Raw genomic sequence first — 9671 nt, 5'->3', positions numbered from 1 at the left:
AAAATTCCAGCATGCAGACTGGACAGCCGGGTTCACCAGCATGCCTTGCAGAATGTGCTGTAACAAGGCTTGGCCCCCTCTGGGTGCACTAGAAGTTGCACTTCATATCCATCAGGCCCTTTCATCCTCACAATGCTCTCATAAGGCAAGTAGGGTACATATTTTACAGAGAAGGAAACTGAGGCACAGTAAAGGCCAGGGTCCAGGTTGGGAAAGAGCAATGCTTTATCCCTGAAATGGACTCTTGGGCCCTTTCTTTTATCCCTGCTGCCCAATTTGCAAACTCTTCCAGAAAAATACTGTGAATATTCATTGTTCAAACAACAAAGGAAGACATGTCTTAGATACTTTTTAGTATGGCTTCCCAGCTTCTTTGGGGTCTACCCTAGGGCCAGAGATGGCTGTCAGCAGCCATTTATAAAACATGAATGCTTACAGCACTCTGGCCCTGGCCTGTGGGTCCAGGGCAATGCTCTATCCAGTGTAGGACCTTTACAACATATTGCAACAAACAAACAAAACCATGAGAAATCCAGACCAAGGGAGCACTTGATTCTGTTAGGGGTAACCCTCTCAAGCAATTCTTTTTGGACGTGGATCATATACTTCAGTATCCATTCAACTTGTTAAAAAATAGAATTTTCTTTTCTTTTAATTTTGCCTTGTTGAACACTTTCTGCAACTTGCAGCCAAAGAACCGTAATTAATAGAACATGATTTTACCAGTGTTTCCCTTCTGGGCCTTAAACCTGTCTTTCCACATAACATCTCTTGCTTTATCCAAATGCAGTTTCCTCTTCATTGATCATTTTCTCTGCATGTCTCTAACAATAGCAAAGTTGGGGTACTTCCTGTTTTGGCCACATTTTCCCTGTACTCACCAACTATTGACCCTCTCAGATGACCATGGAGAAAAATTAGAGGCTGGAGAGGAAAACCACACTAAGGTCCTTAAGAGGGATGAGTGGACTGGCAGAAAGCCAGTGGGATTGTGCAATCCCTGTTAAATTAAGAAACTCCCTGTCAAACTGCCTCAGTTCCTCTGCACACTAAGAAGGTATGAACAGTTTGTCTCCAGCGCATCAGAAACAGCTGGTTGACTCACCTGGCAGGTTAGGTGGGGTCAGTATCCTTAAATCGCCTCTCTTTTGAGTAGAGTTTACAGTTCATATAATAGCAGATCAGCAGGCTGTAGGTAAAATAACGCTCAGAGGAAGAGTATTATGAGCTCCAAGCTTGCAAGTGCAGTTATAAAAAAAAAAAAGTCATCTGTTTAAACTTTAATCCCCACCTTTGCTGGAATTAAGGAGACAAGGATGAACTTTTAGCTGCTCTTGCATTTGATATGGCTGAGTGCAGGGCTGTAAATTAGAAAATAACAAATATTGCTGCTAGGTAGCATTTGCAGCCCCCTGGGGCCTTCCTGGGGCTTTATTGACCACTGCACAGGACTATGTGCAAGGCAGCTCGGCCTGGACACCAGTAAAGGGGAGAGATTTGCACAAGTGCCCAGAGGACTTTGCAAGGAGGCCTTCTCATCTCTAGGTAGTGCCAAGCATGGGTAACCAAGAGGGTATTTTATGAGCCTCCAGTGTCTACTTCAGTGTGGCTAAAGGTGCTCTTAATTAGTTTTCTATTCAGAGGCATTAAATTAACTTTACTTAAAAATATTGCTTACTTCATTCAATGAAGGAAAATTGGATTTAGATTTAGAATCTCTGTACAGATGCAAAATTAGCTGTAAAATCTCACATTTTTACCACAGCATATGGGCAAAGCAAAAATGCAAATGACTTTGCAGTTCTTGATTTGAATATAAGTACTATTGTGTCTGACACCAACATACTTTTCCACTTTTTCAGTTCGAAGTTGAGGAGACAGATGGGAGAGGTAAGGAAATTAGAGTCAGAATTGGCCTCCTCTAGGTCGTTAGTCCCCTCAGGTGGGAATGCATCTCATTTAGGATGGGCCAGTGTCAGAGCCAAGCAGATCAAGGTCTTGCTTTTTCAGTCAAATACATGAAGAGAGAGAAAGATCACTGAGCAGGGAGGCCTGAGACTTTGATAAGCCCTTTCTCATGGGTGAGCCTAAAAAATAAAGGATCTTGAGCCTAGATCATGTCTAAATCTCCTTCCAAGTCTAAATCATGCTTATAAATGACCATTTTCTGTATTATTTCTTATTACCCTAAAATTTAGGGAAAAATTTATCTCACAAAACTCTGCACAGAATCCAAACATAATAAACTCTTATTTATCTAAAATCTAAATACCTTGGAAGTTCAAATAATCAGAACAGTTTTTGTGAAACCAGATAATGTTCACAATAATGGTTGCTATGTTGTACAATGTACTAAATTAGCTTCAGAATCATAAAGAAAAGATTAATTGCTGTTCAGTTTGGTTTTATAAAGAGTGTTCTAATTCTCTTCCAGGGAAATTCTCAGGAATGAGAAACAAATCAGAGCAGGTCAGAAAAGATTAAACAGCCTCCATTATTCCACCAGATTCTGTCACCCTCAACAGAGAGGTTGTGGCTGGCATTGATTTTTTTTTCTGATAGTAAGTAAATCTCCTTTTGTTTGCACTTGCCTTGTTCCCATCAGTTATTCTTGGCATCCAGAAAATACATACTTTGCATGTATTTGTTTGTTTGTTTGTTTTACCAGAATCAGAATATTGTCAGGCCAGGAACAAGAAGAAAAGAGTCACTGACAGCTTTATTTCTTGGGATCTTGAAGGACTGACCCAACTTAGGTGAAAAGTTTCCTGAAGTCCAAAATGGTATTAGAAGAAACTTGTTTTGTTATTACAATAGAGAGCTAAGTGCAACATTTAAGATATTTATCTCATTCTAGAGATTACACAGCTATCCAGTAAAGACACTCAGAGCGTACCACAGGCTAAGCGCTCAGCAGACACTGAGTACGTGCTGATGGGTGAGACGCTTTCCCATGTTCAAAGCCGTACAGTCTCTGGGGATACAGACAAGCCCGCCCTGGGAAGCATCAGTCCCATGTAACTAGAAGCCCCATGGGGCAAAGGACCCAAAGAGAGGCCTCCTGAGTGTTATTTCCATTCAGTGAAAACTTCAGAGAGAATTAACTTACTTTTTTTAAAAAAAAGCTCTGATCAAGACCATCAGAGTTAGAGCCAGACAGTCTGGGTTCAAATCCCAGTTTAGCCACTTGCTAACCGAGTGACACTGGGCAACTAACTGAACCTCTCTGTGCCTCATTTTTCCCCTTGTAAAAACCTGCTTCCTAGGGTTGTGAAGATTGAAGTACTTAGACCTAACAGGGGTTCTTAATGATCTCAGATGCTTTAGGTTTTAATGTCTCACCCATTTAACGTCGCCTTAACAACTTCAGTGCTCTCGCACGTGGCAGAGAATATGAAAGCGAACAGCAAACTCTCGGGAGAGTCAGCTTGGTTTCCTAGCCACCCAGCCCGCCCCCCTGCACGGCTCTACCTTCTGCTCTCCCCAGGGTGCTCTGTCTACCCCTGTCCTCCTGACCACCTTCTCCCCAGGCCCCCACTCTTTCAGTGTCCTGGTCACCATAGACTTCCCCGTGGAGACTCCTTGACCTTAGGTGGTATTCCCTCTCTGGGGTGCTCCTGAGGACACAACTTGCGTTTGCATACTGCTTTGTACTGCATACTTCTTTTAATCTCCTCGTCTTACTGGATTGTAGATTTCTTGAAGGCAAAGCCATGTCTGGCTCATTTTGATAACACCCACAGTTCTGAGCACAGTGGCCTTCACATGGCTGGTCCTGAATTTGTTTCATAAATAAGAATAGAAGTAAAAACACAAAACCTACAAAAACAGTGAAGTAGAGGGTGGGTGCTGGAATCAGACAGCCTTTAATTCTGGCTCTGTCACTATTTGCTGTGGAATCTTGGACAGTAATTCTTTCTGTTCCCACATCTCCTCATCAATAAAGAGGAGATAATCACGGTACCTCTCTTATAGGGCTGTTGTAGGATTAAATGAGATAATTGTAAAAGGGCCTAGAAGACAACCTGGCATGTAGTGAGGCTCAGTAACTGTTAACCTTAGCTGTTGCTATCACCTCATCAGCTCCCTCATTATAATTAGCATGGGCTCTTTTGCTTATAGGGAAACATCTCTCCACCTACTAATGATCCCAAAGGAAAAAAGCGTCTTCTAATGCAGCACAGGAACTAAGTTTGGTGTTTTAGAAACATGTCCACTAAACAAACACTTTAAAATGTCAGCACTTCAGAAAAGTTTGCATCTAAGGAACCATTCTGTTACTACAATCTTTGGAGCACCCATCTGAAGGTGTGGTAAGGGACATTTGATGGCAAGTTCTATTTTCCCTCCATACAGCTAGGGCAAAAAGAGGCAGAGAAACATTTGGCTCCAAGCTAATAGAATCAGTGGCATAGCTCATCTGAAAAGTTTATTCATTCTCAAGCTAATAGAAGTAGAGGCATAGCTTATCTCAAAAATCTAGCCATTCGCTAGCCCACATCCAAACACCAACTGCAGAAGCAAATCGCATTTAGCTGTTTCTTTTAAGTGTTACTTTTAGTAAAAGAGTAGATCATGAAACTGAACCTTAAAAAATCCAAATCTACAGACAGTTAAGATGATGTGATTCAAATATTCAGCATTCTGGTGGTCTTGCTTGTTGAGAGAAGGAGCTTCAAGCATTGTATCATTCAGACATTGATTCAGTCAGGAGACGGAAACTGCATGAGACATTTTCACAGAGAAAGTATAAAAACTTGTTAGCTGGATATTGAAAAAGCAAAAAGGCAAAAAGAGAAGACTATCATAGGAGTTGCAGCAGTAGGAAGCACCTACCTCTCCCAGGCCTGGAGGAACAGAGGGAAGGTGCTGGAATTACTACAGTTTAGAATCAGAAGCTCAGAGGTGGGGCCCATGGGGCCCAAATCAGGCATCTTAGTAGGGGCAGCTGTTTGGCTGAGGCTGGTCTCTCTGAGCCTGGAGAAGGGGCTGCCTGACCCTGGGACACAGATCGCTGAGGAAAGGGTATCAGCTGGCTGCTGCTGACCCCCTGCAGGGTGTGACAAGCTGACTCTGAGCCTTAGAACAGCAGCAGCCCGGCTTCAGCTGCTGCTACTGGAATGAAAGGTGACTCTGGGAACAAGACACTTTGCAAGGCTGACCCGACAAGAGCGGGAAACAAATGCAGAGAAGGAAGTCGCTTCTCCCTCCTCCCACCTTCTAGTCTGTGTCTAGCACATGCAATTAGCAGAGGAGGACCAGAAGCAGCTGGCAAAGCAACAAAGGCCTTTGAAGAGCCAAGTTTGGTTGACATCACCAAATATCAGAGGAAAAGGTAGATTGGGGGCTAAAGGACAATAACTGGCACGAGTGCCTGGAGGAGGGGAAATTTAAAATATTTTGCTGTGCTCTTATCGTTATTTATACCCTATCTAGTAATGTATCTCTTACCCTTTTCTTGGTTCCTTTTTGCATGCTTTTTTAAAAATCATAACTGAGGTAAGAAAACTGTCCTACCAATCCAAACGTGTGTTTTTATTAGACTTTTAGATTAAAATCAGAGGTTTCTTAAAAAAGGGTGACACCAGAGTTTTAACCTGAAAGTCCTACAAAATTATGATTTATCCACTCTACTTTTTTCATAAATGCTGTTTATCTTCAAGAAAAAAACATTTATTAATCTGTAGTTTAAAAAGATTGAAATGTAACACTGAGAACCTAATGGACTCCATAATGTATCAGTAAATAATTATAATGAACCACTTTAGTAATGGGAGGTGCTAATGGAATCCACACATCACTAGAAAATTCTTAGTGTTTTTGTCATCAATGTCTTCATTTGAATTGTTACAAAGAATGAATTGTCCAAGACATGAAATCCCTAAGCAAACCTATTAAAACTTGATTTTGTTTTCCTCGGAAGTAACTACGAAGTTACATTCAGATTCAATGGAGACAGAATCTGGGAAATTTAGCCAAAGTATAGTACTCCTAAATGAATCGGAGTGCTGTCAATTTAAAAAGCACGTTAGGAGAGCTATTTTATGTCTACCACTGAACATAACTTTGTGAGTTAAGGCTAAAACAAAGTATCTAATTCAAGGAGCCAATAGTTTAATTGAAAGTATGTTCCTAGCACATCTCAAAGGGTCAGAGTCTGAGACAGATGGCTGATCACCTCGTGGCAGGGGGCATTTGGGCCCAGCTATGGCACATCTCCCAGTCCCCCTTGCAGCAACCTGTGGCCCTGTGGTTAATTTCTCTCCAGTGGACTCTGAGAGGCATGGGGTGCCTGTGTCACACAACATCCCACACATGCTCCTCCATGTTTCTCCCTTGCCATAGAGAAAATGGCAGAGACAAAGACCAGAGTAATGTTGGAAAGACACATGTTGAGGACAAGAGAGTGACATCATCCTGAGTTTCTATGTGACTGTACAGAACAAAGACAACTCTCTGCCGCCTCCCCCAGTCCCCAGCCTGGAACTTATTCCCTGGACGGCAGTAGGAGAAATAAACCTTGACTACATTTAAGCTAAAGTATTTTGGGTCCATTTCTTATAGGGTTTTAGCTTAATCTAATTAATACATAGTTGAAAACCAATATATTGTATAGAAGAATTTGAATTGTATTAGAGTTCCTAGATGCGATAAAACCTAATCTGGGTGTTAATTAGTAACAATTGCAAATAATTTAGAGATTTAATGTGCCAGGAACTGTGCCAAGAAACAACATGTACTATCTAATTGTCACAATAGCCCTTTACATTATGTGTTATTGAACCTTAACTTTGCCCGTGAATTAAGTTTAGAACAGCCATGTATACAGCTACAATGGATGGTAGGCCCATAATCTGAACACATCTACCTCTGCCTATGAAGTCGGTGTATGCTGGTGGGGGCTAGTGTAAAGGAAAGGCATGTAGGTGTGTGTTATGGGGCAGGTTGGGGCTGGGTGTGACAATAGCTGTAGGACTTGTCCTTTCCAGTAATATTCTTATAGAAAAAGAGTTCCCTTTGCTCTCCTGTTCTTCAAGCCAGTCTTGACTTCTGAAATCTGAACTGCTCTTTTTTCCATCAATGCTATGGCAATGGGAGAACCCAGAATAAATTATCTAGGTATTTAGAGCTGAAAAAGGAGCCAAAAACCTAGCCCTCACCAACCAGCATGCCCACTCCCAAACAGGAGCCCAGACAATCTGAGGGACCACTAAATAGAGAGCATAGGGCAATTAAATGGATGACCCTTCCTTTGGAGAAGGAACCCCAGAAGGATCACAGGCTGAGAGGCAGAAATTTGGGCCACAGAACAGAAGAAGAAGCCCAGTCAAAGGCAAATAAATAACCATTGTTCAAGATTACCAACTGCTAGCATTGATAATCAAGAGGTAACTGTAAGTCTTCCTTTTTTTTGCATCCAGATGGTCCAGGAGGAAGTCAAAGCAAATAAATACATATACGCCTGGGTATGTCTAAATACATTTATTTCCAAGAACTACTAGGTGTTGAGAAACCATGCAGAGTTTTGAATAGAGGAGGTGGACATCAACTGCAGGTATGGACAGTATTTCCAGTGTTGTCTTTGAGCTAACATGTTTAAAGTGTTAGAACTGGTCTTTTTATTTTTAATGGAGGACATTTATAAGTCATTTCTATTGCAAATGGTTCAGTGGCTCAGACTGACATTCAATAGCTAAATAGAGCCTTCTGCTTAGCCAGCTGTACTCCAAGACACCCCCACTTGAAGCCCTTCTCAGAAGCCTGCAGTTCTCCTTAACCAGCAGTGACAGTCAGAAACCAAAGAGGTTAAGGCCCCTCAAACTGCAAGCACCAAATGCTTTCACTTCGGAAGCATAACAGCAACAGAAACAGTGGGTGTCCTAAGTGCTGTTTGCCAAAAATGCTTGTTCCTGCCTTCCAGGCGTGTGATGGGTGGCACTTCCTGGCCCCTGGGTGGCTAAGTGTGGCTGTGTAACTCATTCTGGCCAGTGAGGTAGGCGCACAGGTGATAGTGCTGCCTTCAGTCTGGAGCATTTAACTGCTGGGGCAGGACTCTCCAGACTTCTCGTTCCTCTGTCAGAGCAAGTGGCAAGTTTGAGTCAGTGATTACTCCATGAGAGACATGCACCTTGAGCAATAAATAGCTTTTAATTATTTCACACTGCTGGGATTTTGTAGTTATTTCTTACTCTTACAGTTATTTTTGCAGTATGAGCTCACTTTTCCTGATAGGTAACCATAATTAAATCACATTAAGTGCTTACCCACACCTAACTGTAACCAGAACCCTAACTCTAATCCTAACTGTAACACTGAACCCTAAACCTGACTCTAATTGTAACTGACATTCAATAGCTAAATATTGTTACCCTAAACATAATGCTAACCTTAACCATAACTCTAACCTTAAAGGTCACCCATAACCTGGGGCCCAAACCAGAAATCCTGATCCTGAAGCCCCAAAATCCTAAAACCGAACCCAAAGTCATCTGAACCTGAACCACAACCCTAACCATGACCCCTTACCCTGAATTGAGCCCCTGAACCCGATCCTGAACCACTGAACACTAATCCAAGCCCTAACCCTGAACCCTGAACCTAAACTGTTGAATCTCACCTGGACCCCTGACCCAGACGTTTAGGAATCCAAAGGAACAACCATGTCCTGTTCAAGCCCGGTTGACTATGATAAAGCAATGAAGCAGAATCATCATTTCATTCCTTAGATCTGCTCTTTTGGTGCATGGCTTTCTTGTTAGCCTGACCTTTATGCTCATGATTTCCTTGAGGGACACTGGTATCCACAGAAAGGAAATGGTTCTTGTCAACGAATCTCTATTCCTACAGGATTGGGCTAGAAACCTGGTAAATTGAGCTCTTTTTTCACTTGTGTGGATAAAATGAGACTTCCTGTGGCCAGGATTCTCACCTGGCCGTGGCTGACTGGCTCACTGCACACATGTGGGCAATACATGGCTGTTGACTCTATGAAAAGAGCTCTGCCCAGTGCTCTGGGCATGACACAGTGGCAGGGCTGCAAGGCTGCAGGGGAGCAGAGCAGAGGCTGGAGTGGTGGCAGCACTGAGGACAGAGGCCCAGAGGATGGCTGTGCAGGATGACTGTGCAGAGAGGCCTGGAGGATGGCTGTGCGGGACAGCTGTGTAGACAGAGGTGCCCAGAGACCGGCTTGCTGCATGCAGACTCGCTCTGCGTGAACAGGATTTTAGTGACTGACCTGCCACCTGGAAACAAAGTTGGGTATAACCCTTTCAACCCAAAGAGCGTTTTGCTGTCAATTTCTTTGGTCACATTGAATCCATAGCAAACATGCCCGGGGCTGAAACCCATTGGCAAGACAACTTGTGATTGTGGTTCTTCTTTTAACCCCAACCCTAACCCTAACACTCACCATAACCCTAAACCTAAAACCTAGCCCGAACTCTAACGGTAACCATATCCTTGCCTTACACTCAGAACAAAAACTAAACCTACCACTACCCCTACTCCTAATTCCTCAACCTTACCCCCACCTTCACCCACATATAACCATAACCCTAAATCTAAATAAAAAACTTATCCTAACCTTAAACCCAAAACCTAACTCTTATCATAACCATGTTCTCAAACTATACCTCAAAACAAATCCTAAACCTACCCGTACCCTCCACCTT

General features: G+C 42.7%; 1 long non-coding RNA gene across 1 annotated transcript; it reads left to right on the top strand.

Moving 5' to 3' along the window:
• Nucleotides 1-1112: 1112 nt before the first annotated feature.
• On the top strand, nt 1113-8468 carry LOC130679011 (uncharacterized). The gene is made up of 4 exons (XR_008992010.1): nt 1113-2561; nt 2669-2756; nt 2858-2938; nt 6346-8468. It is a non-coding gene; the product is annotated as an uncharacterized LOC130679011 (long non-coding RNA).
• The last annotated feature ends 1203 nt before the right edge of the window (nt 8469-9671 follow it).

This window comes from Manis pentadactyla, chromosome 10, assembly GCF_030020395.1.
Source record: "Manis pentadactyla isolate mManPen7 chromosome 10, mManPen7.hap1, whole genome shotgun sequence".
Taxonomy (NCBI): Eukaryota; Metazoa; Chordata; class Mammalia; order Pholidota; family Manidae; genus Manis; species Manis pentadactyla.
The sequence above is the reverse complement of the archived record's forward strand: the minus strand, read 5'-3'. Positions and strand labels throughout refer to the sequence as shown.